Raw genomic sequence first — 7500 nt, forward strand, 5'->3', positions numbered from 1 at the left:
ACTACATCCAGGGGATTTCTTAGAAACATTTTGATATTTATACTGAATAAAGAGCTTGAAAAATAAGTCAAGGTAAACAAGGATGAATACCTGCAATGACATCTTCGACAGAGTGACAAATTCTGGAAACAAGAAACCACTGAGTACCATTTTGTTTGACGGCTATTCTAGAGAATATGTTACATCTTAGATCTATAGACAAACACTGATCATGAATAAATAGGTTAAACTTAGAAATAGCTTGGGAAAATAACATAGACCGTTACTTAATGATCAACTGTGGTCATCCGCAATATGTACTATTACAAGCAGGTATAAGTCTCTTACATTACTTCGACTAACATTAAAACAACCGAATACAATATACACTCTTATATAGAAAGACAGGATTCACGGGAGGAATAAATTGCAATGACTGAATTTTATACTTGAAAATACGATAGAGTTTGATGAAACCAACTTCTTTCTATGGCTATTAGAAATATTGAGAAGCTATGACTTACCAAAAAAAAATGCAAATCACATAAAAGGTTGTGAGTGCCATGTGCCATGGTTAGTTTTCTATTAATTTCAAAATAAATAAATAAATATATACATGTATACATATATATATATATACACATATATACATAATATATATATATATATATATAATATATGTGTATATATATTTATATATATACATATATATATATATATATATATATACATATATATATGTGTGTGTGTGTATGTAAAATCACTGCATGTTTAAAAGCATATGTTTTATCCTTTCCTCTAGATTCCAATGGGTTCTAGAAGAGTGAGAAGTTGCCATAAGGAATAAGAAGAATTGTATAAAATTCATTTGATACTAGATATTATTTTGGACAACAACATTGGTTATTGCTAATATAGAATATTAGAGAGAAATGAGAAATGTAAATAAAAGTAGATAAAGATATTAATTTATGCTAATGAAGAATGCATAATTTATCTGATGCTTTGTTTCGCATTTCCTCTTAATTACATTGGATATCACAGCTTGAAATGAACCCTTTTAAATAGTTATGATAAAAAAGGTTCCTTCAAATACAGACTGATAGTAGTTTTAGTCAAGTCTACTTGTAATGTTATGTATGTGTATATATATATATATATATATATATATATATATATATATATATGTATATATACACATATATATAAGCATATATATATATATATATATATATATATATACTGTATATATATATATATATATATACTGTATATATATATATATATATATATATATATACATATATATATACATATATATATATATACATAAGAAAGAAAGAGAGGGAAAAATCAAAATGCCCTAAGTAAGTTCTCTCTCATTATCAACGACGTAAATATCATAAACTAGAAGCACACGAAAACACCAAATACAAATTAATACGTCTCTTAATTTCCCTCATTACTGTAAAACATATTCAGCGTACTTTTCCCTGTATTCCTTTCTTATATAACTTACATCAACGTAAACTCATCCTGTATTTGAAACGGATCAGGAGACTCTACGTATTAGAATGTTATAGAATATCTTCGATAGAATTTTCACCAAAAAAAAAAAAAAAAAAAAAAAAAAAAAAAAAAAAAAAAAAAAGTTAACAAATGTGATTTAGCGTAATGAACAAACCATCTTTCGCACTTAACTAGGAAATTAATAGGCAATAACCAACTAATTATCTAATGACGCATTAAGCGTGATTCACAACAACATTAATCCTCCGTTCTGTAACGTATCGTTCCGGACCTGCAAAATATCATTTAACTAGAACGAGCACTCGGTAGAACGCATACCTTGCCAACGCCACATTTGATACCATGGACACCAGTTTCATAAAAATCGGATAAAAATTTACCACACACACACACACACACACACACACACACACACACACACACACAAAAACGTTTTTAACCTTGGCATTACCTTGACCTTGTTCTTTGACTCGATCACTCACAAAATCTAATCAAATTGTCCTTGGATCATGGCCAATCATCCGACCAAATTTCATGAGACTCGGTTAAATAGTTTTTGAGTTGTGCGAATCACAAACAAACAAACATACGAACAAATAAACAAGGGTAATGTCATCATATCATGTTGTATATCACGAGGTAGACAATTATATTATGCACATTTTGGCACTAGTTTCATGCAGATCAGATAAAATTGGCCACGATATGACACAGAGACGCTTTTGGCCTTCTTGTGACCATGGCCTTGACTTTTGACCTAATCACTCAAACAATATAATCAAATTGTCTTTGGATCATGACCAATTATCCCACCAACTTTCATTACATTCGGTCAAATAGTTTTTGAGTCATGCAAATCACAAACACACAGAAAGAGAAAGGCATACAAACAAATACATACACCAATTAAAACATAACCTTCGCAAAGAAACTGGCAAAGGTAACGATACACCAATATCCTTTGCTACACTTCCAACGCATCCCATCATTGCGAAACAAATGAACCAAACCCAGAGACCTCTTTTACGCAGGATATTCATGTTTATTAACCACCATTTGAGGGGAAGGCTGAAGTAGCTATTATAGTTTTATGCCTGGGAACTGTTCGATGCTCTGGTCGTAACGGTGATCTCATGCAAATGGAAGTGACATTTGCGATATAACAATTCCAAATGGTCGTTTCCCTTTGACCAGTGGGATGGAGAGAGATGGTCCTTAGGTGAGAATTGCAGCGATATTACTCAGGCGCATTGGCCAAGCAAGAGCATGACTTGAGTATATTAATATCGTCAGGTTAATTTAGATCGCGATGTATTACTTTGATGGTGTGTGTGTGCATATGTGTATGAATATCATATATATATATATATATATATATATATATATATATATATATATATATATATATATATATATAAATTTACATATATTCACATATAAAATATATATGTGTATATATATATATATATATATATATATACACACCTATACATAAATACATATAGATTATATATACAGTATATACATATAGATTATATATACAGTATATACATATATATGTATATATATATATATATATATATATATATATATATATATACACACATATGTATGTGTGTGTATATCTGTGTGTACTCATAATTCAATATAAAACGTAAGTCTCCCCGACATATGTAACTGAAACCGTCATAACAACTGAGCTATCATTGTTTATTGAATTGCATGAGACGGTGACTTCAAGTTCGTACTTAAAAACACACTCCAGAATCCAGAGGGAAATGAAACTAGTTCAGTCATTAACTTTTCCTCTCGAGAAATATTTCATCCAAAATAAGTATATGTTTCATTTCTCTGCTCTCCCTCATTAAATAATATCGACCATTCAAATATGGGTCTAGAATTTCACAAAAGAGTAATTTGACTATATCAGATTCTTCGCATATGAGATATTGTTGAAAAAAATTCACCGTTTAAACAACACATCCCAAAGTTTAATTTTATACTTTAAATATATATATATATATATATATATATATATATATATATATATATATCTATATGTATATCTAAATATATATATGCATATATATAAATACATACATATATATATATATATATATATATATATATATATATATATATATAAATACATACACACATTTATATATATATATATATATATACATATACATAATTATGTCGTTGGAGCTAGAGTTTTACAATATGCATCACGAGACGTTTCTGTGAACTATAATAACGAGCTACTGTGAATACACCTAATTTAACAAGAACAAAAGGAGAGAAGAGGTAAATAACTCGGACTTGATTGGAATTACATGGCTAAGAAACTGAATATGGAACAATGATAACCTTTTAATAGATCGTGAAAAAGCATCTAACCAGTCCCTCTAGGGTATTCATAAGTATATTTTAAGGAGGCTGGGAAAAATCTTTATAATTATTAGTTGCATGACCAATTACATTAACGAGAAGAGTTTGGGAACTAATTGTAGCAAGTGCTCAAGTTAAGTGTTATTTATATTGTTTATATATAAAAGTCTACATGCATAAAGGCTATTTGTCGTTCAAAATAAACAAATTTATGCAAATAAGATTTGCACATATTTAGCTAAATTCCATTGCTATTGGATTGTATAAGAATACGTTTTATTTATATTACTGAATATACTCCACGCATATAACAGACGTTTCTGAATAATTAAAAAAAAAAAATAGCAATGCCAAGTACCACGATTGAAATTGACAGCCAGTAGACAAATGGTGAATATTGACAGACAATAAAAAGGTTGATAAAGAAGTAATGTTTGAAAGACGAGTAAAATCGTTAGTTTCATTCGATTTTGGGGGAGAGAGAGATCGAGAAATAGTGTGTGTAAGTATAAATGGCAGTATGTGTTTATGTGGGCTACTGTATTTATACGTTATTATTATAGCGAGCAAGCATGTAGATCATGCAACAATTCCCTTGTGAAATTTCGAATCAATGTCATGCATCTCTTGTTTATGTTTAACCCAACTATAATACCCAACAACTGTTCAGCCCAAGAGTAAGTTACAGATCACGTAAGTTACGTGATCTGTAACTTACTCTTGGGCTGAACAGAATCTTGAAGCACAAATGCATTGTCAGTAAAGTAAATAGCAAACCTCACATGTGGGGAGAATCTAATCTACTATTGTTCAAGCAAATCTGACCTCTAATCTAACGCATTAAAAATTTATACGAATGATGTTTAGAGGAAATCTAAGTAATTCCAAATTCTGGCTTCTAATTTCCTACACAGCATTACGTCTGCACGTGTTTACAGAAAAGGTAGAAATAATTGAAAGGGAGATTACAAATAAGTCTTGTGTATTATTTGTTTACCTTGCGTGTTTATTTAGTTACGAAGTGCGTATTTTACTTTCGGCAAGCACAAATGTCACGCAACGAACAATGCGTAATTTGACTATTCACTTCTTGCATGAGGAAATGTACGGCGAAAGATAACTAGACATATGACTTGAGTATATAAGCATTAACGAAAGCAGCAATACAAGGTAAAGGGGTCAAACGGGGATTTCACAGTTACTTGCATAATACGCTAACAAATAAAGATACACAAATAAACACAAAGTAAAGAACAACATCCTACATACATAATAATGAATGAATGAATGATCTGAAGTTCTCTGGCATCCTGACATCGAAGGTCACCCACATAACAAAGATACAGAAATTGTATATATATATATATATATATATATATATATATATATATATATATATATATATATATTATATATATATATATATTATATATATATATATATATATATATACACACAGTATATATATATATATATATATATATATATATATATATACACAGTATATATATATATATACATATTTATATACTGTATATACACGCAGTATACTAATACCCGTTCACGCTCAGATCTCCCGGTCCTTCGGATAGATGGGAGAGGAAGCAGTCAAACCCTGGTGTGAGGGGGGTGCGTGTATGTGTGTGCATATCTATCTGTACATTTAACCATCATTTTGATGGGTCGCGTACACTACTTGGGTAGATTGAAGAAGGGTCAGAGGGAAAGAGCATAACAGGGAGTACAAAACATAATAGAGGCTGGTTTGTTTATGAGCCAAAGTGAAATTCCAAGAATTTTCTCTTAATCTAAATTGTAGTCAAAAGTGATAATCTTTTATTCATATTATCAATTTGACGTATTAAAAGTCCTACAGAAAAAAACATATTTACATTCCGATATTTATTTTCATTTCAATCATACAAGTTTTAAAATATTCATAAACCAATTTATAATTTTTTTCTTTTTAAACTGACCCTATATAAATGTTTATTTTCTCATGCAAATATGTTCGGACAATTATACATTTTACTAAAATATGAATAAACACCGACGTTAGTTTTTGTATGATGTATCAGTTATATATATACAGTATATTTATATTTTTTTTTCTGTAAAGGTTAAACCCTTCATATTATGTTATTTAATATACTCTGATGTACATTTGCATTTAAAAAAAAAAAAAAAAAAAAAAAACATGAATGATTTTAAGATCTATTATATTCATAGATTATCCATGTTTGATTTATATTCGACAAAACACAATAATCATAATTAATCTTTCGGAATTCATTGAGTAATGTAATTTCAGCAATCTCCTTTACAAAAACGTAGGTATTTTCACGTCACTGCTAAAATTTGTTACCAGGACAAAAGTCATTACCATTCAAGCTTAATTAATTGTGGTGGCCGATGTGGTAACGTCCCTGACTGGTGAAATCCAGACTAGGGTTCGAGTCCCACTCAAACTCATTTGTTTCTTTGATAGCTACAACCTCACCATCCTTGTAAGCTAAGGAAGGGGGGTTTGGGGTAGCCTATAGGTCTATCTGCTGAGTCATCATTAGCCATTGCCTGGCCCTCCTTGGTTCTAGCTTGGGTGGAGAGGGGGCTTGGGCGCTGATCATATGTATATATGGTCAGCCTCTAGGGCATTGTCCTGCTTGATAATGCAATTTCACTGTCCCTTGTCCCTTCAATTCATGAGCAGCCTTTAAACCTTTAATAATAATAATAATAATAATAATAATAATATATATATACATATATATATATATATATATATATATATATATATATATATATATACATATACATATATATATATATATATATATATATAGAGAGAGAGAGAGAGAGAGAGAGAGAGAGAGAGAGAGAGAGAGAGAGAGAGAGAGAGATCGGCATGTCGCAATTCTTCCTATCATGACACTAATAATTAGTCTAATTCATCAATCAACCTGGTACATATACCAACGCAAAGGAATCTTTCATCGCATTTGTGGAAATTAACTTGATTTTACTCTTTTCCTGCTAAAGTTAAGAAGGGGCGAGTAAAGTTGTAGTATTTTGTTATTTTGGAATGTTGAAAAATTAGTAAATAAAATGTATAAAATGATAAAGCAAACACGATTCACTTTATTTGTCCTTAGTTAATGAAAAAGAAAATTGTTAAGTGGAAATGTGCTCAAGTTTTCTTTTAACAATGATTATCAAATTTATAGGGACAACAAGATTTTTTTTTTTTAAATCTCGTATATAATTTGTTTTCATATATTTGCACCATTACTCGTTAGAGTCTTTGACAAATGTATAATACAGAAATACTTGTTAAGCAGGTATAGAGCGCAGGGATGTTTTATTGAAAATAATTCCCTTACGTTTTTTTCCCTTTAGCTAAATGTATTAACTTCCAGCGTCAATAGAAATAGAAATCAAACAAAGAATAAATAAATTATCAAATCAATCGACTGGACTGAATAAAATATCATCAAAGTGAGATGACTCTTGAATAAGATATTTCTAATATGAATAGTTTCAATAGAATGTAAATATCGGATAAAAGTAATAATTAATTGTTTCTACTGATTCTAGTGTCTT

The 7500-nt window shown here is 29.7% G+C and overlaps 1 protein-coding gene across 1 annotated transcript in view; it reads left to right on the forward strand.

The window, feature by feature from the left end:
- Positions 1–7500, forward strand: part of LOC137631866 (uncharacterized) — a 19594-nt gene that overhangs the window by 943 nt on the left and 11151 nt on the right. The window lies entirely within an intron of this gene.

Source organism: Palaemon carinicauda, chromosome 40 (assembly GCF_036898095.1).
Source record: "Palaemon carinicauda isolate YSFRI2023 chromosome 40, ASM3689809v2, whole genome shotgun sequence".
Lineage (NCBI taxonomy): Eukaryota > Metazoa > Arthropoda > Malacostraca > Decapoda > Palaemonidae > Palaemon > Palaemon carinicauda.